This window comes from Triturus cristatus, chromosome 3_2 (assembly GCF_964204655.1).
Source record: "Triturus cristatus chromosome 3_2, aTriCri1.1, whole genome shotgun sequence".
Classification (NCBI taxonomy): Eukaryota; Metazoa; Chordata; class Amphibia; order Caudata; family Salamandridae; genus Triturus; species Triturus cristatus.
In genome coordinates this window covers 1224081501-1224107503 of record NC_140584.1, presented here as the reverse complement: position 1 = coordinate 1224107503, position 26003 = coordinate 1224081501, and positions in this window count along the sequence as shown.

The window sequence follows — 26003 nt, the reverse complement described above, 5'->3', positions numbered from 1 at the left end:
TCATCAATAAACCTTAACCACGGGTGATGTGATTCGTCCAGTATTCTATACCTGCCTCCCCCGAGCACCTGCTCCTCCCACTAGCCCACATGCAAATTAGCATAGCTGGAGGAGAAGCCGGTGCCCATGGCGGTACCTTGTTGATGCTCAAATAATTCACAATCAAAAACAAAAATATTTTTTAGTGGGACACCACCTCATCATTTCCATTATCACGGCATGATGCATTGTATATCATATAGGTCTCATACGTAATAAATGTTGGGCTGCCCGAAGGCCATTTTGATGTCTAATGCTAGTATAAAGGATTGACACATCAAGAGTAATTAGTGTCATATCCGATTTCTATTTTACATCATATATACATCTCAAGAAATCAGCTGAATCCTTGATGTATGATGGTAAGTTGACAAAATAGGATTCAAGAAAAAATCAATATGTTTTGACACATTCTTTAATATGATATTCTGGGCAGCAATAGTTAGTCTGCCAGGTGGCTCTTTTAAGTCTTTGTGGATTTTCACTATTAAAAATAGAATACAGGTAACACTGGGTGATTCTGTTTTAGAAAGCTGTTGTCATCCCAATTTAGGAGTTCTTGAGCTCTCCAAAACTGTAATCTGTCATCAAACGTTTCTTTTACATTTAAGTACTCATCCATACTTGTTCATTTATAACATTCCACATTATTTAACTGTATAAGTGCCTCTGAACAATATTGTTGTTTGTTCCACTAAACAATAATTCCTCCTTTTTATAGAAGGTTTCGCTATCACATATTTGGCATCCTTGATTTTCTATCCCTTTCATTCTAGCAATTTCTTTTGTGAGTGAATTATAAAGGTTTTGTAGGTCCTTAGTCACACATTCCGAAAAATTATCCAAATTGCCCCTAGGATTTTTTTTGTTGATATTCTTTTTTTTTAATAAATTGTATTGTTGTTGTTATTTACACACAAGAAAAGTAATAAATACCGAGCAGAAACATAGTACCACTTGACACATTGTACCAATTTGCTGAATATTCAGAAAAAAGGAAAAAATACCAGTTAACGAATCACTACTACATTTCATGCTGACAATTTGTGCCTGGTGCCCAAATAAACTGAAAGAAAATATTCTGACCTCAATTATCTCAAATATATCGACATTTCATTACAAAACCTAACACAAATGATCGCATCTTAATCAACCAAAAAAAATAAAAAATACGCAAATTGTAATAATAATTCAGCGACACATTAGACAGCAAAAATAAAGAGGGATTATAACATATTCACGTATTTACAGATTGACACCCAGGGGGTTTCCAGCATTTAGTATCCAAAAATGCCCGTATTACTGAAACCAGCTTGTTATGGGAGCCCACAATTGTTGTCCCTTTTCTCGTCTGCTTCGTCCTTTTAAACGATACACTGAGATTTCTAAATTATATACAGCTAAAATCTGTGAGCGTCAATTACAAAAAGTAGGGGGGTCAGGGCTGATCCAATTAGAAGTGATACATAATCTAACTACAGCCATTGCCATAAAGACAAACCCAGTAACAGCACACGACCAGCTTCCGTTCGCCCCCACACCCATGATGACAATGTCTGGAGAAATAGATATAAGGAGCACCAAAATTTTGGCCAATAAACTTCCAGTTCCTGATAAAATATTGTTAAACTAGGACAAGAAAAGAACATGTGCACTGTATCTGCTGATAACGCCCCACACCTGTTACAGGAGCCGCCCACACTCCCACCCCATTTGTTTATTTAAGCCGGTGTATAATACAAATCAAAAACAGACATAAAGGTGCCGATTCCGATCCTGGAGAAAATTTCCCCGTACGAATCGTATCCGGATTTTTTTCCGTACGAATCGTACAAGTCCCGTACAAACTGGCAAGTACGATTCGTTTGGGAAAAAGTCCATACGAATCACATTGGGTAAATTCCCCCACACGTCCTCGGTTTGTAAAACGTGTCCGACACGTCCCCGGATGATTTTCCGTACGAATGAGAAAACTGAAGTCCGAGCGCGCAAGTACGATCTGTACCGGCCTGACCATGTCTCATCCGGTAGGAAAACACACCGTACGGACCGAACTCCCATAGCAACCATGGAGACATGTGCCCGCATACGCGCCGACCCCCCCCAGCCCCCGTATGTACGGACCGTACCCCCCCCAGTCCCCGTATGTACGGACCGTACCCCCCCCAGCCCCCGTATGTACGGACCGTACCCCCCCCAGCCCCCATATGTACGGTCCGTACCCCCACCTGTGTATGTACGGTGGTGTACGTATGGTCCGTACCCCCACCTGTGTATGTACGGTGCGAACCCCCAGCGCTTGAGGGTACGGACCGTATGTACACCACCGTACATACACAGGTGGGGGTACGGACCGTACATACGGGGGCTGGGGGGGTACGGACCGTACATACGGTGGCTGGGGGGGGTACGGACCGTACATACGGGGGCTGGGGGGGTTCGGCGTGTACCAGGCCCCCACATCTGGTCGTTTCGCGGCGTACTTCGCTTTCCCGGCACTTTTTGGGTGCCGGAAAAATATTGCCGTCCGGACTGCTGTGGGCACGAATCGTACTTCCTGGTTCGTGAAAAGCTGGCTGCATGCGTCCCGACGTCACGTCTGCGCTTTCCCGGATCACATTTGTCTGTATATTTTCGTCGGTTGGTGTTTTGTACGATTCGTACGGAAATACTATTTCCGTGCGAATCGTACTTCCATGTTTGGATATTGTTGCAACCGGGTACGCGTCAGACAGAGAAAATGCTCCGTCCGACGGTTCGTACCCGGTTTCTCCAGGATCGGAATCGGCACCCTAATGTTGACTCCGAAGACTCCCCGATAATAAAAACTGATGGGCTACCTCAAGTGACTCTTCAATATTAATCCCATTCTTCCCAAGTTTCCGTGCCCATCTATCATTTTGATTAGCTAGATCATCAGGCATGGATTCCAGCAAAGTCTGATAGATCCCTCTTATCCGGGATTTCCTGCAAATCAATTCAACTAATGATATTGTCACAAATTCACCACCCATACCCTGTTTTTTGCTACCTAAGAAACTATGAATCTGTAAATATTTTTAAAAAAAATCCCGCTTATCAAGACCATACTTTTCTTGCAGGGAATAAAAGGAAGCTATTTAGTCTTCCTGGCCAAGATCGCCCCCTTGCTAATCCCAAGATAACTCCATCTTTGAGTAATTTGATCTTAAAAATCAAAGGTAAAACCCCAGAAGCCGAGAAGGGGGTATAGAGATCGATTTTTTTGAATTTTAAACCTGTTGCGCACCTTTCGCCAAACCATATAAGCTGCCTGCATTGTCTTGAATCTGTTTTTCTTATAATAACTAGGTTCTAGGATCTTGACCAGGCAGTGCTTAGCCTCCTCCCCCAACCCAATTACATAAATAGTTGGGTCTCTGAGCACCAGCTCCTAACTCCAACCAGAAGTATCCCCATATTTTGCAACATACATGCCCAGTAATATAGCAAAAAATGAGGGATTCTAGGAAGAGTCAGACACTTGGCCACTCTCCTTGACCTGTGATAGCTCCATATGAATCTAGAACACATCCTTTCAATCTTTGTAAACCATGGAAACACCAAGGGGATAGTCCTGAAGAGGTATAATATTTTTGGCAATACCATAATTTTGATAACGTTACTTTGCCCATGCATAGACAAATGTAGATGGTATAATCTTTCCAACGTCTGATTAGTTGTATCAATTATAGGACCAATATTTATATCTAGAATTTGATCCACCTCTACAGTAAGCTTAATCCCCAGATAAGTCGCTAGAGTACAAAATCTGAGTCTTGTCGGTATTTAACTTAAACCCTGCGTGGAAACCATAGTACACAGCCTGCTCTATAACTGCCGGGTATGCGGACATTATGTCAGATGTAAATATTGCGACATCTTTGGCATAAGCCAATGTCTTATATTCAAAACCGTTAGCCCTTATAGGCTGGATGTCGCCGCATTGTTCGAGTTTTGGCAAAAGGGGGTCGATATATAGCGAGAACAGAAGGGGAGAGCAGGGTCCAACCTGCCTAGTGCCCCTGCTGATATTAATCACGTTAGACTCCTGTCCTGAAATTCGAACCCCCGCCATCGGTAGCACATATAAAACCTGGACTGCCTGAATAAATTCCTTAGCCATCCCCTTCCAGTGAAGGACGAACCACAGGAACCGCCAGGAGACCCTGTTGAACGCTTTCTCAGCATCCAGCAGGATCATCCCAAGTGGAGACCCCGTGGCCCGCGCTCAATCAAGAAGGGAAATAGCTCTCCTGACTTGGTCAGTTGTGTCCCTCCCCGGGATAGACCCGTGCTGTCGTAGGGAGACCAAGGGTTTGATGACACTACCTAATCTAGATGCCAGAATCTTAGAATAGACCTTGCTATCGGCATTAATGAGTGAGATAGGAATGTATGATGCAGGATTTAATTCTGGTTTCCCTTTCTTTTTAAATACAACGATAGTAGTTCTTCTCCAGGATTTAGGGATGAAACCTTTTTGTGCCGACTGGAATAAGGATATTAAATCTGCTCTTAAGACATTCCGAAATGTTCTATAGAATTCGAGAGGGATCCCATCCAGACCCACTGCCTTACCGGTGGCAAGAGAAGTTATAGCTGTCTCTATCTCCTCCCACGTAATTGGGGCCGCAAGAAACGTGTTTTGGTCTGATGTGACTTTAGAAGTTTGAAGATCTTCAAAGAATTCCTGCCCACTTCCCTCTTCCCCTTCCCTAACTTCCTCAGTATAAAGGTATTGGTTAAAATCTTGAAATATTTTCAAGACCCCTATTGGGGAATCATAAATTCTACCAGACTGATCTTATATTCTGTCGATCCTATTTGAGACCTCTCCCTGATGTAGTCATTTTGCCAGAACCCTTCCCGTATTTTCCCCCAGTTCATATGCCTCAGTTCTGTATTGGACATATTTGAGTGCAAGTTCGTCTCTAAAATGCTGATGTATCTTAGCCTTAATAATAGCGATTGACTGCTGCCATTCCTCAATATCCTGACCAGCACGAATCCTGAGCATCAGTTGCATCTCTGCCAGCCTAAGATGTTCAGCCCACCCCTGCAGCTGCTCCTTAAGTGTCTTCCGTCGATAGCTTGAATAATTAAGGGTCTCTCCCCGCACAGCTGCCTTGAAAGAATCCCAGACCACAATTCCTGAAGACATATTCCTATTAAATTAAAAAAATTCAACCACCCACTTGGTCATGTGCTCACGGTAAGACTGATCCAGCAGCAATTTACGTTCGAAGGTCCAAAGGCGTGGAGTCATCATAAATCCATTAGATGGGAGTTCGGCCATTACAGGATTATGGTCTGAGATAATCCTTGGGGATATATTAATGCCCATTTCCTCTGCTCTCTGACAAGAAACAAAAAAATAATCCAAACGGACCATTTTATTATGGGGGGCAGAAAAGAAAGTATATCCCATATTGTTGGAAGGAGCGATCTCAGGGGGGTTACAGAACACGTTCTTGGCCACCCCGTGTCCCACCTCTCCCAGAACTAGGCCGAGCACCGGCAGGGAGGCCCTTTCAGGGAAGGGTCTCGTACCTAGGATCGCACACGCTGAGCTTGCACTACTTGACAAAGGGACACCACACAGTCGGTTTCAGTAGAACGGAGTTCTTTATCTAGTGATTCTGTGGATCTTTATGATCCGTGATGCAGCTTTTGTTCAATACAACAAGTGTTGGTAATTTCTTGATAGGGGATTGGGGTAGCGGGACAGTCTTTAGGTTCAGAGTCTATGCCGAATATCCTTCACACAGCTCTCAATCCTCGAGCCGGGCGATACGGGGGAGCCGCGTTTCACTCAGCAGGCTCAGCCGGTCTTTAGGGTTAGGGGAGCCGCGAGTCTCTCAGCAGGGCTCAGGTGTTCTCAGTGTTCCAGGGAGCTGCGACGACGTCAGCAGGGCTCAGATGGTTTCGTCAGAAGAGGGTCTCTGCCAAGCAGGAGCCGCGACGAAGTCAGCAGGGCTCATCCGGTTTCCAAGAGTCAGGTAGCGTCCTTCTTTTCAGATTTGTCGAGCTGCGACCAGGTCAGCAGGGCTCTCTTAGGTCCTGGTCTTCTCTGCTCGTCAGTCCCCCGAGCACCACTTCTTATATGCCTTCTTCTCTTTGAAGTCCGGAGTCCTCGCAGAGAGGGGTCTTGGTGCCTGGGGGCGGTGTGTTGGGATTTCCTGCCGCTCGGCTCTTTGATCTTTTCAAGTTGGACCGGGAGGGACTCCAGACACCCAACATGTGAGGAGCCAGCTCCCCGGAGGCCCGGAGGGCGATCGAAACCCTCTTCTGAGGGATGTATGACGTTACAACGCGTGCTTTTACAACGCGTGCTGTTACAACGAAACTTTTACAATGCAAATGCAGTTACAACATATGCTTTTACAACGCAAGTCTTTACATCAACTTGCATTAGATGACGTGATAACATTAGAAAAGTGTAATTTACTATTCCAACTCCAGTCCACGTAACTGTAGGGAAGGTGTTGGGATAGTAAACTACACTATTTGTAATGTTAGCACGCCATCTAGCGCAAGTCGATGTAAAGACTTGCGTTGTAAAAGCATGCGTTGTAAATGCATTTGCGTTGTAAAAGTTTCGTTGTAATGGTAGTGCGTTGTAAAAGTTGCGTTGTAAAGGTTGTTCCCCCTTCTGAGAGGAGGTCAGAGGTGTGACAGAGACTACTCCTCCCTGTCTTGCTTGGGGGGTTCTCTCTCCCTCGGCCGGGCATGCGCATTTAGGGTCTAGGTTCGCTGGGGCCCCTGGCCGGCCATCGGGGACATTGGGACATGGTGGCCGGAAGTCTGTGACATCCAGGGATCAAGGGTGGTGTATGGGTTGGGCTGGGATGCTATTGGTCGGGGAGGCCCACGCCACGAGGCCGGGTCCCACACGTGTCCCCCCCAGCTGAAAGTCGGGGAGAACTATCCATCCTCTTGGGGGTTATCCTCGCTGAGGTGGAAGAATCGGGACAGGCCGTCAGCGGAGGCGTGGTCAATACCCGGGCGATGCTCTACGGTGAAGTCCTTCCCCTGGAGGGAGATTGACCATCGCAGCAGTTTGGGGTTCTCTCCTCTCATTTGCATCAGAAACCGTAAGGGTCGATGATCTGTTTGGACTCAGAAGTGGGTTCCGAACAAGTAAGGCCGTAGCTTCTTTAGTGCCCAGACTACTGAGAAGGCCTCTCTTTCAATGGTGCTTCACCGTCATTCCCGAGGTAGTAACCTTCGGCTGATGAAGGCTACGGGCTGGTCTAGTCCCTTCTCGTTGAATTGTGAGAGGACGGCCCGATGCCGTGCTCCGAAGCGTCCGTCTGAACAACAAATTCCTTGGAGTAGTCGGGGGCTTGGAGAACGGGGGCAGTACACATAGCGGTTTTTAGGGCATCAAACGCCTCTTGGCAAGGGGGGGCCCACTGTACTCTTTTCGGCTGCTTCTTGGAGGTGAGCTCTGTGAGGGGGCCCACTATGCTGCCATAGTTTTTAATGAACCTCCGGTAGTAGCCGGTGAGGCCTAAGAAGGCCCGGACTTCTGTCTAGGTCGTAGGGGGTTCCCAGGCCAAGATGGCATCGATCTTGGGCTGGAGGGGGGCGACCTGCCCGCTCCCGACCTGGTGTCCCAGGTAAACCACCGAGCCTTGTCCAATTTGGCATTTGCTGGCTTTGACGGTTAGGCCTGCTTGGCGCAGGTCCATCAGTACCTGTCGGAGGTGTTGGAGGTGTTCGGTCTATTGGGAGCTGAACACCGCAATGTCGTCTAGGTATGCGGCGCTGAACTCTTCTAGCCCGGCCAGGACCCTGTTGACCAGCCGCTGGAAGGTGGCCGGGGCATTTTTCATTCCAAAGGGCATGACTCGAAAGCGGTAGTGCCCATCTGGGGTAGAGAAGGCGGACCTCTCCTTGGCTCTCTCGGTGAGCGCAATTTGCCAGTACCCGCTGGTCAAGTCGAAGGTCCTGAGGCAGTGAGCAGCCCCGAGGCGGTCAAAGAGTTCATCTGCACGGGGAATAGGGTGAGCGTCGGCTCGGGTGACCGCATTGAGCCCCCGGTAGTCCACACAGAATCTTAGTTTGGGGACGACACCAGGGGCTGCCGCTTTCAGAACCAGTACCACGGGGCTGGCCCATGGACTGTCGGAGGGTTCGACCAGCCCTAGGGCTAGCATCTTAGCTACCTCGGCGTGGATGCAGGTCTGGACCCTGTCAGGGAAGCGGTAGGCTCTGTGCCGTACCGGTGGGCTGTCTCTGATATCCACGTCATGGACACACCAGTCGGTGACCTTGGGGGTGAGGGAGAAGAGGTCTGCAAATTGCCCCAATAGCTGGCGGTAGTCGTCGTATTGTTGGGGGGTGTGGGAGGAGGAAAGTCTCACTCCCTCTATGGAGCCATCTTTGTCCTTAGCACACAGGAGGTCCGGGAGGGGCTCGGTGTCCTCCTCGGCCCCATCGTGGGTGGCCAGGAGCAAACTCAACTCTGTCCTCACGAAGTGAGGTTTGAGGCGGTTCACGTGGAGGACCCGGAGGGGGTTCCAAGGGGACTGGACGTCAACTAAATAAGTGACTTGACTCTTCCGCTCTACTGCCTTGAAGGGCCCAGTCCATTTGTCTTGGAGGGCGCAGGGTTTCACCGGGGCCATCACCCAGACCTGTTGGCCCGGCTGAAATTCGACCAGAGTGGCATTCTGGTCGTACAAGCGCTTCATCTCCTCCTGGCTAGCCTCGAGATTTGCCTCGGCGAGCTCCCGGAACTTCCGAGTCTGGTTGCGGAGCACCAGGATGTAGCGGAATACATCTTGGGGTGTCCCACGGGGGGCGGTCTCCCAGCCCTCTTTGACCAGGCTCAGGGGGCCCCAGACGGGGTGCCCGTAGAGCAATTTGAATGGGCTGAACCCCAGGGATTTTTGGGGGACTTCCCGGTAGGCGAACAGGAGGCAGGGGAGGAGGACGTCCCATCTGCGATGGAGGGGCTCTTCGAGGCCCATGATCATCCCCTTCAGGGTTCGGTTAAACCGTTCCACTAGACCATTGCCTTGGGGGTGGTATGGTGTGGTGAATTTGTATGATACCCCGCATTGTTGCCATAAGGACCTCATGTACTTTGAGATAAAGTTAGTGCCGCGATCACTCACGACCTCGCGAGGGAACCCCACGCGGGAGAATATCCCCATCAAGGCCTGGCCCACCACGGGGGCCGTCACGGTTCGGAGGGGAATGGCCTCGGTGTAGTGGGTTACAACAAACAAATGATGGACGGAATGCTGACAATGCAGACATTCTCCCCCAGTCAAGAGATCTGGGTTAAATCCATTGTTCTTTTGCCCACTACACCACCCCAGTTTAGACATGGCCATATGCAAATCAGTCTTGACCCTGTGCCTCATGGGAACAGTCCAGCCCGAACTGCCAAGCCATCTCTTCCCTGGACCGGAATCAAGCATCCTAGGACCGGTTTCTGGCTATCAGCCGTCATCAGCCAGGATAGCTTGACTCCAGTGGCGTAGTGAGCACGGGTCCCACGTCTGGGAATACCCATCCCACTTAGGGCGAAAAGCGTTACAACAAACAAATGATGGACGGAATGCTGACAATGCAGACATTCTCCCCCAGTCAAGAGATCTGGGTTAAATCCATTGTTCTTTTGCCCACTACACCACCCCAGTTTAGACATGGCCATATGCAAATCAGTCTTGACCCTGTGCCTCATGGGAACAGTCCAGCCCGAACTGCCAAGCCATCTCTTCCCTGGACTGGAATCAAGCATCCTAGGACCGGTTTCTGGCTATCAGCCGTCATCAGCCAGGATAGCTTGACTCCAGTGGCGTAGTGAGCACGGGTCCCACGTCTGGGAATACCCATCCCACTTAGGGCGAAAAGCGTTACAACAAACAAATGATGGACGGAATGCTGACAATGCAGACATTCTCCCCCAGTCAAGAGATCTGGGTTAAATCCATTGTTCTTTTGCCCACTACACCACCCCAGTTTAGACATGGCCATATGCAAATCAGTCTTGACCCTGTGCCTCATGGGAACAGTCCAGCCCGAACTGCCAAGCCATCTCTTCCCTGGACCGGAATCAAGCATCCTAGGACCGGTTTCTGGCTATCAGCCAGAATAGCTTGACTCCAGTGGCGTAGTGAGCACGGGTCCCACGTCTGGGAATACCCATCCCACTTAGGGCGAAAAGCGTTACAACAAACAAATGATGGACGGAATGCTGACAATGCAGACATTCTCCCCCAGTCAAGAGATCTGGGTTAAATCCATTGTTCTTTTGCCCACTACACCACCCCAGTTTAGACATGGCCATATGCAAATCAGTCTTGACCCTGTGCCTCATGGGAACAGTCCAGCCCGAACTGCCAAGCCATCTCTTCCCTGGACCGGAATCAAGCATCCTAGGACCGGTTTCTGGCTATCAGCCGTCATCAGCCAGAAAAGCTTGACTCCAGTGGCGTAGTGAGCACGGGTCCCACGTCTGGGAATACCCATCCCACTTAGGGCGAAAAGCGTTACAACAAACAAATGATGGACGGAATGCTGACAATGCAGACATTCTCCCCCAGTCAAGAGATCTGGGTTAAATCCATTGTTCTTTTGCCCACTACACCACCCCAGTTTAGACATGGCCATATGCAAATCAGTCTTGACCCTGTGCCTCATGGGAACAGTCCAGCCCGAACTGCCAAGCCATCTCTTCCCTGGACCGGAATCAAGCATCCTAGGACCGGTTTCTGGCTATCAGCCGTCATCAGCAAGGATAGCTTGACTCCAGTGGCGTAGTGAGCACGGGTCCCACGTCTGGGAATACCCATCCCACTTAGGGCGAAAAGCGTTACAACAAACAAATGATGGACGGAATGCTGACAATGCAGACATTCTCCCCCAGTCAAGAGATCTGGGTTAAATCCATTGTTCTTCTGCCCACTACACCACCCCAGTTTAGACATGGCCATATGCAAATCAGTCTTGACCCTGTGCCTCATGGGAACAGTCCAGCCCGAACTGCCAAGCCATCTCTTCCCTGGACCGGAATCAAGCATCCTAGGACCGGTTTCTGGCTATCAGCCGTCATCAGCCAGGATAGCTTGACTCCAGTGGCGTAGTGAGCACGGGTCCCACGTCTGGGAATACCCATCCCACTTAGGGCGAAAAGCGTTACAACAAACAAATGATGGACGGAATGCTGACAATGCAGACATTCTCCCCCAGTCAAGAGATCTGGGTTAAATCCATTGTTCTTTTGCCCACTACACCACCCCAGTTTAGACATGGCCATATGCAAATCAGTCTTGACCCTGTGCCTCATGGGAACAGTCCAGCCCGAACTGCCAAGCCATCTCTTCCCTGGACCGGAATCAAGCATCCTAGGACCGGTTTCTGGCTATCAGCCGTCATCAGCCAGGATAGCTTGACTCCAGTGGCGTAGTGAGCACGGGTCCCACGTCTGGGAATACCCATCCCACTTAGGGCGAAAAGCGTTACAACAAACAAATGATGGACGGAATGCTGACAATGCAGACATTCTCCCCCAGTCAAGAGATCTGGGTTAAATCCATTGTTCTTTTGCCCACTACACCACCCCAGTTTAGACATGGCCATATGCAAATCAGTCTTGACCCTGTGCCTCATGGGAACAGTCCAGCCCGAACTGCCAAGCCATCTCTTCCCTGGACCGGAATCAAGCATCCTAGGACCGGTTTCTGTCTATCAGCCGTCATCAGCCAGGATAGCTTGACTCCAGTGGCGTAGTGAGCACGGGTCCCACGTCTGGGAATACCCATCCCACTTAGGGCGAAAAGCGTTACAACAAACAAATGATGGACGGAATGCTGACAATGCAGACATTCTCCCCCAGTCAAGAGATCTGGGTTAAATCCATTGTTCTTTTGCCCACTACACCACCCCAGTTTAGACATGGCCATATGCAAATCAGTCTTGACCCTGTGCCTCATGGGAACAGTCCAGCCCGAACTGCCAAGCCATCTCTTCCCTGGACCGGAATCAAGCATCCTAGGACCGGTTTCTGGCTATCAGCCGTCATCAGCCAGGATAGCTTGACTCCAGTGGCGTAGTGAGCACGGGTCCCACGTCTGGGAATACCCATCCCACTTAGGGCGAAAAGCGTTACAACAAACAAATGATGGACGGAATGCTGACAATGCAGACATTCTCCCCCAGTCAAGAGATCTGGCTTAAATCCATTGTTCTTTTGCCCACTACACCACCCCAGTTTAGACATGGCCATATGCAAATCAGTCTTGACCCTGTGCCTCATGGGAACAGTCCAGCCCGAACTGCCAAGCCATCTCTTCCCTGGACCGGAATCAAGCATCCTAGGACCGGTTTCTGGCTATCAGCCGTCATCAGCCAGGATAGCTTGACTCCAGTGGCGTAGTGAGCACGGGTCCCACGTCTGGGAATACCCATCCCACTTAGGGTGAAAAGCGTTACAACAAACAAATGATGGACGGAATGCTGACAATGCAGACATTCTCCCCCAGTCAAGAGATCTGGGTTAAATCCATTGTTCTTTTGCCCACTACACCACCCCAGTTTAGACATGGCCATATGTAAATCAGTCTTGACCCTGTGCCTCATGGGAACAGTCCAGCCCGAACTGCCAAGCCATCTCTTCCCTGGACCGGAATCAAGCATCCTAGGACCGGTTTCTGGCTATCAGCCGTCATCAGCCAGGATAGCTTGACTCCAGTGGCGTAGTGAGCACGGGTCCCACGTCTGGGAATACCCATCCCACTTAGGGCGAAAAGCGTTACAACAAACAAATGATGGACGGAATGCTGACAATGCAGACATTCTCCCCCAGTCAAGAGATCTGGGTTAAATCCATTGTTCTTTTGCCCACTACACCACCCCAGTTTAGACATGGCCATATGCAAATCAGTCTTGACTCTGTGCCTCATGGGAACAGTCCAGCCCGAACTGCCAAGCCATCTCTTCCCTGGACCGGAATCAAGCATCCTAGGACCGGTTTCTGGCTATCAGCCGTCATCAGCCAGGATAGCTTGACTCCAGTGGCGTAGTGAGCACGGGTCCCACGTCTGGGAATACCCATCCCACTTAGGGCGAAAAGCGTTACAACAAACAAATGATGGACGGAATGCTGACAATGCAGACATTCTCCCCCAGTCAAGAGATCTGGGTTAAATCCATTGTTCTTTTGCCCACTACACCACCCCAGTTTAGACATGGCCATATGCAAATCAGTCTTGACCCTGTGCCTCATGGGAACAGTCCAGCCCGAACTGCCAAGCCATCTCTTCCCTGGACCGGAATCAAGCATCCTAGGACCGGTTTCTGGCTATCAGCCGTCATCAGCCAGGATAGCTTGACTCCAGTGGCGTAGTGAGCACGGGTCCCACGTCTGGGAATACCCATCCCACTTAGGGCGAAAAGCGTTACAACAAACAAATGATGGACGGAATGCTGACAATGCAGACATTCTCCCCCAGTCAAGAGATCTGGGTTAAATCCATTGTTCTTTTGCCCACTACACCACCCCAGTTTAGACATGGCCATATGCAAATCAGTCTTGACCCTGTGCCTCATGGGAACAGTCCAGCCCGAACTGCCAAGCCATCTCTTCCCTGGACCGGAATCAAGCATCCTAGGACCGGTTTCTGGCTATCAGCCGTCATCAGCCAGGATAGCTTGCCTCCAGTGGCGGTGTAGTGGGTGGCATGGTCCACCAGTAAGAGGATGAACCGGTGGCCCTGGGCGGTCCTGTGATCCAGAGGTCCCACGATGTCTACCCCCACCCACTCAAAGTGGGTACTGACGACGGGGAAGGGTTGTAGTGGAGCTTTGCGCTTCCCGACACTTTTTCTGCTGGCCTGGCACGTGCGACATGACTTACAGAGGGCCTCTACATTAGCTCGCATCTTGGGCCAATAGAAGTGGGTGACTAAGCGATGATCGGTTTTGTCTTGGCCCAAGTGTCCCGCCAGGGGCACATCATGGGCTAGGCCCAGGAGGAAGTCTCAGAAGCGCAGGGGTACCACCAGTACCCGGGCCGACCCTAGTTCGGCAGACTTCTGCTCACTGTACAGGAGGCCGTTTTCCCAATACATCCAATGGGTTCCGGACTGGTCCCCGCCGCCTGGGCTTCGGCCTGCTGCCGGGGTCCGATGAGGGAAGGGCAGGCGGCTTGTTTTTTGCAGAACTTCTCCCGGGAGGGGCCCCCCTCAAAGCGCCATTGTGCCAACTCGGGCAGGTCACCTAGCTCGGTCATTTGCTCGGGGTCCCGATATAATGGTCCATTGTCGGGGACGGGTTCTCCTTCCGGGAGAAGGTCGTCGGGCTCGGGTAGCCTGTCCCGGTCCTCTGGGACGGTGACTGGGCTCAGAGTTGGGGCCTCAACTCCCTCGAGGGGGGGCGATCGGGCACACATGGAACGTGTGGTGGCGCACACCCATTCGGGTAGGCCCATCATTCCTAGGTGGGCCCTTCGTTCAACCTGCCCCCACAGGGAGCTCTCGAGATCGTTGCCCAGGAGGCAATCTACTGGTTGGTAGGTTCGGACGGCCACTCTCAATTTACCGGTTACTCCCCCCCTTCCGAAGGGTACCAGGGCCATCCTGCAGAGGCTCTCGGAATTGTCCGAGGATATAACCGGACAGAAGACGTCGGGTAGTATCTGGTCTTCTGTGACCTGGTGGCAGTGGACCGCTGTGACACTCGCCCCGGTGTCGCAGAGGACCTCGACTCGGTGACCGTTGACCGTCACCTGCTGTCGGTATTTCTTGGTGTTGGCGGGTAGGGGGGCTCCGGGAACCATTTCCCGGTCTCCTAGGGAGACCAGGGCCATGGCTGCAGGCTCCCACTCCGCGGTGTCTTCCATCTCCTCCCCTAGGGCCAGGGTGGCCATCTGTCGGGCTGGGGGAGCTGTCTCTGCGGGCCGTTGGTACATGGGACATTGGGGGTCACTGGCGTAGTGACCAGTCTGTTGGCATTGGTAACAGGTGATCTTGACTCAGGGTCCCTGCCTCCCCAGGGGCCCCGTGCTGGCTGGAGGTGGGGCTGGAAAGTGCGGGGGTTGGTTTCTGGGGGGACTATGCTGGGGGCCTGCCTGGGATTCCATCTGTCTTCCCTGGTTCCCCCCACCCCTCTGGCGGGGAGGTCCCTGACTGTGGCGGCCGTAGTCTCCCATGGGGCCCCGGGGGGCCCGGGTGTTCACCCAGCAGTCAGCTTCAACAGCCAGTTTCCGAGGATCTGTGAGCTTGCTGTCGAGGAGATGCTGGCGTAACTCTACAAAGCAATTTGCGGACAAGTGTTCCCACGCGATCAGGTCGAAAAGCTCCTCAAAGGTGGATACCTTGCTGCCCTTGATCCACCCGTCCAAGGCCCTGCTGTAAAAGTTTACGTACTCCACCCACGTAGTACCGGGTATCTTTTTGCAGTCTCGGAACCGTTGCCGGTACATTTCGGGGGTGAGTTCATATCTCGCTAATAGGGCCTCTTTCATGTGGCTGTAGGAATTTAGCACGGTGGAGGGCAGGTCCAGCAGGGAATCTCTCCCCTCGCTCAGGAACCGGCCCCACAAGCCAGCCCCCCAATCCTTCTGTGGAACTCAGTGGGAGGTCATGGCGACCTCGTAGGCCTTGAACCATTGCTGGATGTCGTCGCTCTTGTAATACTCTTTCACCACATCCTGGGGGATGTGGACCTTTGGTTCCACTGGGGGAGAGGTCTGTTGATTCCCCGGGGGTCTGGATTCCTCACTCCTGGCCTTGAGCTCGATCTCTTTTAGGCTGTGCTCATGTTCCAGTTGAAGTTTTCTTTCTTCGTGTTCTCGCTGGCGTTTCTTTTCCTCAAGTTCCCCTTGTAGGTGTAACTGTTCTACAGCTAACTTTTTTTCGGCCAATTTTAGCACTCCCTCTATCTTTAGTTTGGCTAGTTCTAGTTCGTGGCTCCTCTCTCGGTCCGCTAGTTCTTCCGGGGACAGGCCCCCCTGGGGGGCGTTGCTCCTTACCGGGGTGCTTCAGAGTTCGTTCGGCGGCTCCACCTCTCGAGCGTCTCCTTCGGGTTGGGGAAGGGAAGCTCTGGCCTCGATCCAGGCCTTCAATGCTTTCTGGAAATCTTCTTTTGTGCTTAATCCGGTGGTAGAGATTCCAAGGTCTTTGCAAAACTGCTTTAGTTCTCGGTGCGTATATTCTTCCAACCGGTCCTCTCGGAACGTAGAACTTGCGTTGGTTCCTGTGGTACTCATGGCGGTTCCTCCTTCCATCTTTGTTCGGTAGTGCGTCAGCCGTTTACTGTACGATCTCTAGGTGTCGGCTCGGATCCCGTCACCAGCCACCAAATGTTGGAAGGGGCGATCTCAGGGGGGTTACAGAACACGTTCCTGGCCACTCCGTGACCCACCTCTCCCAGAACTAGGCCGAGCACTGGCGGGGAGGCCCTTTCAGGGAAGGGTCTCGTACCTAGGATCGCACACGCTGAGCTTGCAATACTTGACAAAAGGACACCACACAGTAGGTTTCAGTAGAACAGAGTTCTTTATCTAGAGATTCTTTGGATCTTTATGATCCGTGATGCAGCTTTTGGTCAATACAACAAGTGTTGGTAATTTCTTGATAGGGGGTTGGGGTAGCGGGACAGTCTTTAGGTTCTGGGTCTATGCCGAATATCCTTCGCACAGCTCTCAATCCTCGAGCCGGGGGATACGGGGGAGCCGCGTTTCACTCAGCAGGCTCAGACGGTCTTTAGGGTTAGGGGAGCCGCGAGTCTCTCAGCAGGGCTCAGGTGCTCTCAGTGTTCCAGGGAGCTGCGACGACGTCAGCAGGGCTCAGATGGTTCCGGCAGAAGAGGGTCTCTGCCAAGCAGGAGCCGCGATGAAATCAGCAGGGCTCATCCGGTTTCCAAATTGGACGAAATCAGCAGGGCTCTCTTAGGTCCAGGTCTTCTCTGCCCGTCAGTCCCCCGAGCACCCTTTGTTATACGCCTTCTTCTCTTTGAAGTCCGAAGTCCTCGCAGAGAGGGGTCTTGGTGCCTGGGGGCAGTGTGTTGGGATTTCCTGCCGCTCGGCTCTTTGATCTTTTCAAGTTTGACCGGGAGGGACTCCAGACACCCAGCATGCGAGGAGCCAGCTCCCCGGGGGCCCAGAGGGCGATCGAAACCCTCTTCTAAGAGGAGGTCAGAGGTGTGACAGAGACTACTCCTCCCTGTCTTGCTTGGGGGGTTCTCTCTCCTTTGGCCGGGCATGCGCGTTTAGGGTCTAGGTTTCGCTGGGGCCCCGGGCCTGCCATCGGGGACATCGGGACATGGTGGCCAGAGGTCTGTGACATCCAGGGATCAAGGGTGGTGTATGGGTTGGGCTGGGATGCTAATGGTCGGGGAGGCCCACGCCACGAGGCCGGGTCCCACACATATCTGTTTGTTTATGTCTGTACCATAAATCGATTAACCCATGCTCTCTCACCGGCCCCCGTAAGGCCTTAAAGGTCTGAATTTTGCGGCCATGGTATGGAGAATTACTCGTCAAATAAAAATTGCTCTCCAAATGAATATTAAAATCCCCGCAGAGAATTAATGGGTGTGGCCACAGTGCGAGTTCCAAACTCAAAAATTTTAAGATGTCAGGATCATCCATATTAGATGCGTAAATAGAACATATTGTAAAAGGGACACTGTTGATTATGAATTTGACAATCACCCAACGGCCAAATTGGTCCTCCTTGACTCTCCGACAAGTTCCCCCTCCACGTCGTACAAGTACAGCCACACCCCTTATAGTAGTGCTTTGACTTGTGTGCCACAAGATCTAAGCCACATTCCTTCAGCCACCACTTTTACTACATGGGATATGAGTTTCTTGAAGACAGAGATTATCTATCTGCATAAGCTGAACACATTTAGCTAAAAATCCCCTTTTTCTCCTGTCATTTCATCCACAAATATTCCATGAGCATAGTGATACCCCTCCCCTTCTACCTGTCAGTTAGTAGGAAATCAGATTCCTCGTCAGGCCTAGGCATTAGAAGCAGGATACAATTCCAAATTCCAATAGCTACCAGTTTTATTAAACAAATATGCTCATGAGAAAATATGGACACAAATTAGAACAACAACAACGTTACACCACCCCCCCACCCCACCCTCCAAACCTACCCCCACCGCACTCTTCCCCCACCCTTCCCCCCGCCACCCACCACATACGGCATAGGGACTAAAGTCTCAGCTGATGTTGAGCTGAACCGCCACCCTCCCAGCTAAACTATCCCCCTCCCACTACTAGGCTATCAGACGTATTATCTACTCTTCAATTGATTCCCTAGTATTGCTAATAGTCAATTAGACCCAGACGACACCCTAATTAAAGACAGTCTTAAAAAGTGTATAGGTTCTCCCAGCATTATAATGAAAGCGAGAATTCCTTGGCTTGGATCTCAGACAAAAAGTAATGGGTGTTCCGCTGATGGACCACCTTTAATTTGGCAGGATTAAGAAGAAAGGTCTGTGCCCTCTTAGCCTAAAAGACTGGCATTAGTTGACGCAAAAACCACCTGCTTTCCACAGCGGCCTGACAGAAGTCATGCCTTACAAATTAATCACAGCCTTTCGCAACTCGTTTCCGGTCCAGCCTCGCCAGATTGTACAGAACCTTCCTAGCCAGGAAATTATTCAGGGAAATAAGGATGGCACGCGGCCTGTCATCTACCTGACCTGTTCTTTTGCGATGCTTAAAAGGGAATCGATGAGCCCTCTGAATTTTCACTTTCCAATCCCATTGTTGTAACTCGGGGAATGCCTCTTCAAAAAGGTCAGTCACAAACTGCCAGGATCTTCTGCCTCTTTGTCTCGGTTAGTTTCCAGACTGTATCATCCTTCACCGCTTTGATAGATTCGGTCAGGTCTTTCTGTACAGCAAGCTTGTCCTCTAATTGCGAGATCCATGTCTCAGCCTCACTGATTCTTATCGTAAAATCAGAGCATGTCTTCGCCATTTGGCGCATCAGATTCTGTAGTTTGTGACACGCTCCTTGTGTTAGAGAGCTCTCTGATCTGGTTTCTGCACATTGAGCCATGATGCTCTGGTATATTGTTGACAGCGTGATTTTTCAGAACCATTAAGATTATTGTCCTTCATAGTCGTCGGCGGCTCGGCTGAGACTGCTTCATTTCCATTACCATTGAACTGAGTTGAAAAAGAATAATCCCAAGTAAATGACCCGGCTGCGCCTTGCTCTGGAAAGGCACCTGCCTCTTTTATTTTATGAACTGTATTTGTCTGAGCCGTATCGCTGCCTTCCTCCTCCCACTGCAAGCTACTAGCATCACTTTCTTGTGCAGCCCAGTCTTTCCCGTTACTGTCATCACCCGACAGGCTAGATTGGTCTGATAGAGAAATAAAATTATCAGCAGACTCTTCTTTCTGAGACATTCAAAGAATGGGCTGCAAAACAGCAGAGTCCCTAGAAGTCACCTCCATTACATCCTTTGACTGATCATGGGTTGAAGCGACTCCATCTTCCAGAATACATTGTTCCTGCACTGACACCGGATTCTCAATCACCAGGGAGTCTGATAGAATCAACCGCTGAGGGGTCCCATTATCCCTACAAGCATCAACACCAACAGGATTTCCATCCCCCACCATTCCTGAGCCAAATCCGTGCTGTCTCCCCCTGTCTTTTTGACCTAATGCCTTACCTCGCAAAAGTTCATTTGGAAGGGGGGGGGTCATAATTGCAGATTTATCACCAGATCCAGGAGTCGGTGGGGGAGCGGCTTCTTTTCCGCTAAGTTGATCTCCTGCTGCCAGGTCCCGCACACTCTTGTTCTTGCTGGACTGTATTTTGAATAGCGCAGAAACCATCTGTCTCCCGTGAGTGAGAGTGCTCTTTTTTTTCAATGGGTCCGGTGATCCGCTTGCTGCCGCTGCTGCCTTTCCCGACCGGGGTCCCGTCAAATCCGGCCTAGTTCCAGCATGATCCGCCTTACGAGGACTCCCGGGGATTATCGGTGCCGCGCGGGCCTTTCCACCTTTGATGAGTGCCTTAGGAGGCATCGCCGCGTTGCCGGTAAAGTTTCTGAAAGCGGCCAAACGGAAAGAGAGTGGGGCCCCCCACAGCCGAGACCAGGACAACCAGATCATTCACGCTGTGAAGACACTGTCAAGGTACTATGAGGACGGTAAGCTTGCTGTTCTTCCGTTAGCTACATGGGAGGGTGAAGTAAAGCTGGGAGAGAGCAGGAGTCCGCTCACTAGGCCATCATCACAGCCGCCATCTTGCCCCCGTCCCTAGGATTTTGTGGTACATATCTAGATCTAGGTAAAAAAAAGTGTCAATCCTCCCTCTTCCATGTTCAGATCAATGAACTCCTGGGTATTGGACAATTCTAAAGTAGCAACCATAGGTCTCCCTGTATGTCCCAATCAGAGACAACTAAATTAGTTTCTGCTTTATGAAATGATGTTATACGTCCGAGATCCGGAGACAAATTTAGCCCCATTGCTGATGGAATATATTTGTTTTGGTCTACATTCAGGACTGCAAATTAATTGGCCCAAATCTCTAATAATACCATTAACGGCCTCCGTGGCTCCGCACCCAACTGAATTTCCCTTAGAATGGCAATCAGAACCGGTAAAATATCTGGGAGTTTGGTTCCACTGGGATCCAGAGGTGGTGCTTCGCTATAACTATGGCAGGGTAATTGATACAATGTAAGACAAAATCGGGCGATGGATTCAATTGCCATTGACGTTGGCTGATCGTTTAGCTATTGTCAAAATGGTTATATTGCAGAAATGTTTTTATCTGTTCAATAACATCGCAATCACACCCCCAGCACAGGTGTTCAAGCGAATCTCCACCATGGTGACAAAGCTGATCTGGGCTGACAAACAAACCTGCATTAAATTGCCTACCCTCACACTACCCTACACACGTGGTGGGCTCACTGTTCCAGACTTGCTGCTGTATTTCTTGTGTGCGCAAGCGCAGTTTGCGCATTACTGGTATCATAGTGTCCCGTATCTTCCTCACGTTGCCATAGAAGAAGGGGATGCACTTCCAATTCCATTGAATGCCATCATCACGCATCGTAGATCTCCGCTCCACGGTTGAGACATCAATTCTATAGACGCAACCGTTGCTGCATGGCATAGAATGGGGAAATTAGCGGGTAAATACCCGTTATATGCACAAGCACTACCACTGTTACATAATCCTGAATTATCCGTTACACAAGAAAAAGTGGGTCGGAAACAGCTCCAACAGGCCGGTATAGATAAGATGGGGGACCTTTATTGTAATGGAGCTGAGCTCACATATATTAGTAACCAAACAACTTTAGATTCACATACTATAGGCTACAAAATGCAATCAAGTCATTGTACCCTTCTTACCCTGAGGAGCCATCACAGATGTCCACGCTGCAGTGGATGCTCACTACACCCAACAATAAACACATGGTATCCAATCTGTACACTAAACTGCAGGAAGATATAGATAGCAAGACACCCCCGGCGATGGGGAAATGGAATGCAGTTCTTGATAACCCACTCACAGAGGAGGAATGGTCCACAGCATGCGCACTGACTAGCTTATTTGCGCCTAACGGCAATTTGAAAATGGTGCACTATAAATATATCCACCAAGCATACTACACTCCAGCCAGGCTGTATGCCTATGGCCTACGCTCAGAGGCGACCTGTAAGCGCTGTAAGGCAGATGGTGCTGATTTTCAGCATCTGGCATGGGATTGTGCAGAGGTGCATGAGTACTGGCGTCATGTTATGCGACAATGGCTTCGTGACCTGACGTACTGTAAGGACACGCTCCACACCTATATGGAGGAACTACCCACTGGAACCAAATCCATGAACTATTGGACGTACCTAACTGACTATCTACAAATCTGTACAATGGATTAGTTAGTTTGTGTGCAACACCTGAGGTACCTGTGACGTGCTGGTCGACTGCAGGAGCTGTCTACACTGTAAGACGGATGTATGATGTTACAACGCATGCTTTTACAACGCATGCTGTTACAACGAAATTTTTACAACGCAAATGCAGTGACAACGCAAGTCTTTACAACGCAAGTCTTTACATCGACTTGCACTAGATTGCGTGCTAACATTAAAAAAGTGTAATTTACTATTCTAACTCCAGTCCACGTAACAGTAGGGAAGGTGTTTGGATAGTAAACTACACTATTTTTAATGTTAGCACGCCATCTAGTGCAAGTCGATGTAAAGACTTGCGTTGTAATGGCATGCGTTGTCAATGCATTTGGATTGTAACAGTTTTGTTATAATGGTAGTGCGTTGTAAAAGTTGCGTTGTAAAGGTTGTTCCCCCTGTAAGACAAATGTGGTTATGCTGCAGTCTGTGAGTTTATGTTTATTTGTTTTGTACATTGTATAAATTCGAAATGCCAATACAAAATAAAAAATAAAAAACAATTAGTTTCTGCTTTTATTCTCATTAATTCTGTAGTAGAGATTGATAATGGTGAAGTGGAGTCTCACATTTTTATCAATAGTAGTTTCACACAAATTGAAACAGATCAATCCTGTTCTGTGAGTATCCAAAGTTTTTTTCATGACAGTATGACAGTCCCAATTTTAAGATGTTTTTCTCTTCCTCAATCACCTCCAATTTGCTAAGATTGACTACAGTCTGAATGTCATTAAACTCTTGGTTTGCTTCTGGGAGGTTAATCTGGTTGTCATTGCCTATAATGGTACTCCTTCCATATTCCTCCTTCTGCCTTGCCCCCCTCCTTTGTTTCCTTTTCATCAATGTTTTCCTCTCCCTCTAACTGATCTGTAATCTGTTCTTCAGTCCTGCTGTGAAAAACATAATTCATCTGTAGCTGTGAAGCATGTTGTTGTCCCACTTCCTCCTCCAGTTCTATTTCAGATCCGGTGTCAGAGCTTCATTTGCTGCCTGTGTATTCTTGTTGAGGCTTGTTGTATCTTGAATTTGTTGTATTCGTATTTTCTCAAATGGTTTTGCAAACGTCTGATAGTCCAACAATCTTGCAGAAATGTTCTAGCTTTTCTCGTCATCATCATATTTAACTTTATTTGGTTGTTACAACCATCAAAGTGCACTTGCATACATTACAGAGTGCATTTGTACCAATAAAACTACTGTACATTAAAAAACAGAATTAGAATATAGTTTCAAAACCAACAGCATGTATATAGTTGTAAAAACAATAATAAAAGAGATAAAACAAGGATAAACCTAATACGGTGCAAAAAGCCTACACCAAATTTTCTGAAAAGAGAGAGAAGAACATTACTAGAGCGAAGCGATACAAAGGTACAATACAATCAGAGTAAGAGCAATTCATTCATAAAACTTGATTTAGGTAATTTTAAGGTTAACTAAAAAACTGCTATAGAGAAAGTTGGATGGGGCTACAGATAAAAAAGTATAGGATATAGTAAAAGAGGTCAAGGTAGTATGCTTTATATATTATTTAGTGCCTAGCAACCAATGATCCACGTTTACCCTATAATTTTGCCACTGCACAGACTATCAGTGGCCTAGGATCAGTTTTTAAGATTCAAAATACTTCTTGGTGGGACTGAGTTCCCATCGGTCTACATACAGGTGCCAGCCATTTAAATCTTGGTGTAGTGTATAGCGAACACACAAAGAGGATGTCCTGGGGCAGCCAGGGCAGTGCGGTACAGCCCTGCAAAATCGTTGCCATGCAGCTGTAAAAGAATTTACAGGGAGGCAACCAAATCTGAACTGTATATAGAGCTTTCTACCTGGTGGGGTAGAGATTACTTCCATACACTGTTCATACACACCTATCCACTTAAATTCCATAAATTCTGATGTCAAACAACCCGGGGCAGGCTGGGAAACAGTTAGGTAGACCGCCCAGTTCCAATAGTGGGATTTTACAACATCTGTACGGGTAGAGGCTAGAATCAGTAATATCCCACAAGTTACCCAGCCCTTTGGCAGAGAGCAATGCTTTAAGTTTGGTAAACCAGCCTATTTTTTTCAATCGATCTAGTTTACAAAGGTCTTCGAAGGCTGTAGCGTAATAACTAAGCTCAGGTGTTTGTTTTAGTCGCAGCCAAATTAGGAGGGGACGAAGCCTGGCATTATCCACAATAGTGATCCTACCCTTATCCAGTCTCAGGGGGCCAAGCGCGGTACTCTGGTGAAGAGAGCAAAATGATCTTAAAAACTTGTTTTCAGTCCGTAGAAGGCCCTCGATATTGTTGAAGCTTCAAATTTTGGCCCCATACAGAGCAGATGTTACTACCCTCTGATCATAAATCCGCAATGGCGCTGCTATTTGCCTAGATTGGGAGGTCCTTTTAATATTGTGGTACTTCCACTCCAGTTTCTCTAAAAGCGTTACCCCCAGAAAATCAAAAGTAGACAATTTCTCCAGGGGAATCCCTCCCAGAATCAGTTTACCGTTGAATGATTAATGAGGGATCATTGTCAGGAGCTTGGATTTGGAGGTATTAACCTCTAGTCCTCTCTAATTGCAAAAGGTTATAAAGCGGTCTAGGAGAAGTTGAAGGCCACTAGGGGTCTTGGAGACTACTAATGTGTCATCCGCAAATAGTAAACTTGAGACTTTTCCACCCCCTAGTGTATGTGTGTCAGCTGGAACTTCCTCCAGGTACTTCACCACCCCGTTTATAAAGAGTGAAAACAGGGTGGGGGCCAGGACACACCCTTGCCGGACCCCCCTGACAACCTTAATTCTATCCTTTATTCTTTGTTCGTATTTGGTCAGGCAGCGTTAGAGATCATTCTCAAACTCTACAATTCTTGTTTGATCTGTCTCCTTATCAAGAATAAAACTGATTTCCTTGATTTTCCAAATGACTTCTTCCCTTTCAATGTCAGCATATTTAATGCAAATACAAATCATTCCCATAAAACTCTGGACATTATGTTCTGCCCACGCCTTCAGCAATTCCGGGTGACGATTTTCATATGTCGGGGTTATCTTTACTCTTAGTTCTCTTGGGACCCTTCCTCTTGGATACGCTCCTGCTCTCATGTGCTTGTCACTTACCCATATTGGGAAATGTTCATCCACCAAGGGTCCTCCAACTCCTGACTCACGTCTTTCCCTCTACGTTTTTCAGGCAGTTTCAATCGAGGCCGCGGGGGCATGCCTGCCTCATAGCCATTTCCAGTCAACAATGTGTTTGCTGGCGTGCTTCCAGAGCGTCGGAGGTGCCCTGCATAGGAAGGGCCCGTCTTGCCTCAAAATGATCACTTAACTTGTTCTTGACAATACAGAACAACACAGGCACTCGAATTCTTCGTCGGAAGATTATTTTACTGCACCATAAAATAATATTCACGACCTTGAGCGCCATTTTACAATAACATTTTATACTTGTTTACAAGGTAGACCTGGAAAAAAGAAACTTGAAGTGCTATCATGGGAGTTTCATCTTTCTATATGTCAGTTTTAAAATCTATCAATCCATGCATATAATTCACTATGTCTATTATTTGTTTAGTACACAATAAAGGGCATAATGCAAAATCAAAATGTTATATGCATGGATATTTTAAATATTTTTGGTTTTCTTACATCAAATGCCCATAGAAATCTAATGGTCACACAGTGCTTCCTGTAGGGTCAGTCTTGACCCTGCTCCAATTGGAAGAGTCCAGTACAAACTGCGAAGCCAGATCCTCCCTGAACTGGAACTTGAGTAACCTGGGACCAGTTTCAGGGGAGTTAACTGTCAGACAAAGGCTAGTTCATGTGTATCTCTGGATTTCTAAATATTATACTGGCATAGATGAGGAAGATATGAGACAACTCATAGAAAATGTGTCTTCAGTTTAGATTTTCACAGCACTGATTATAGTTTCTTGAAAAAACAGAAGGCTCTCATTTTTTCCGTTACTGCAATCTTCTCTGTAGGGTAATATGATATCTAGCAAATGCAAGTGTGTTGGC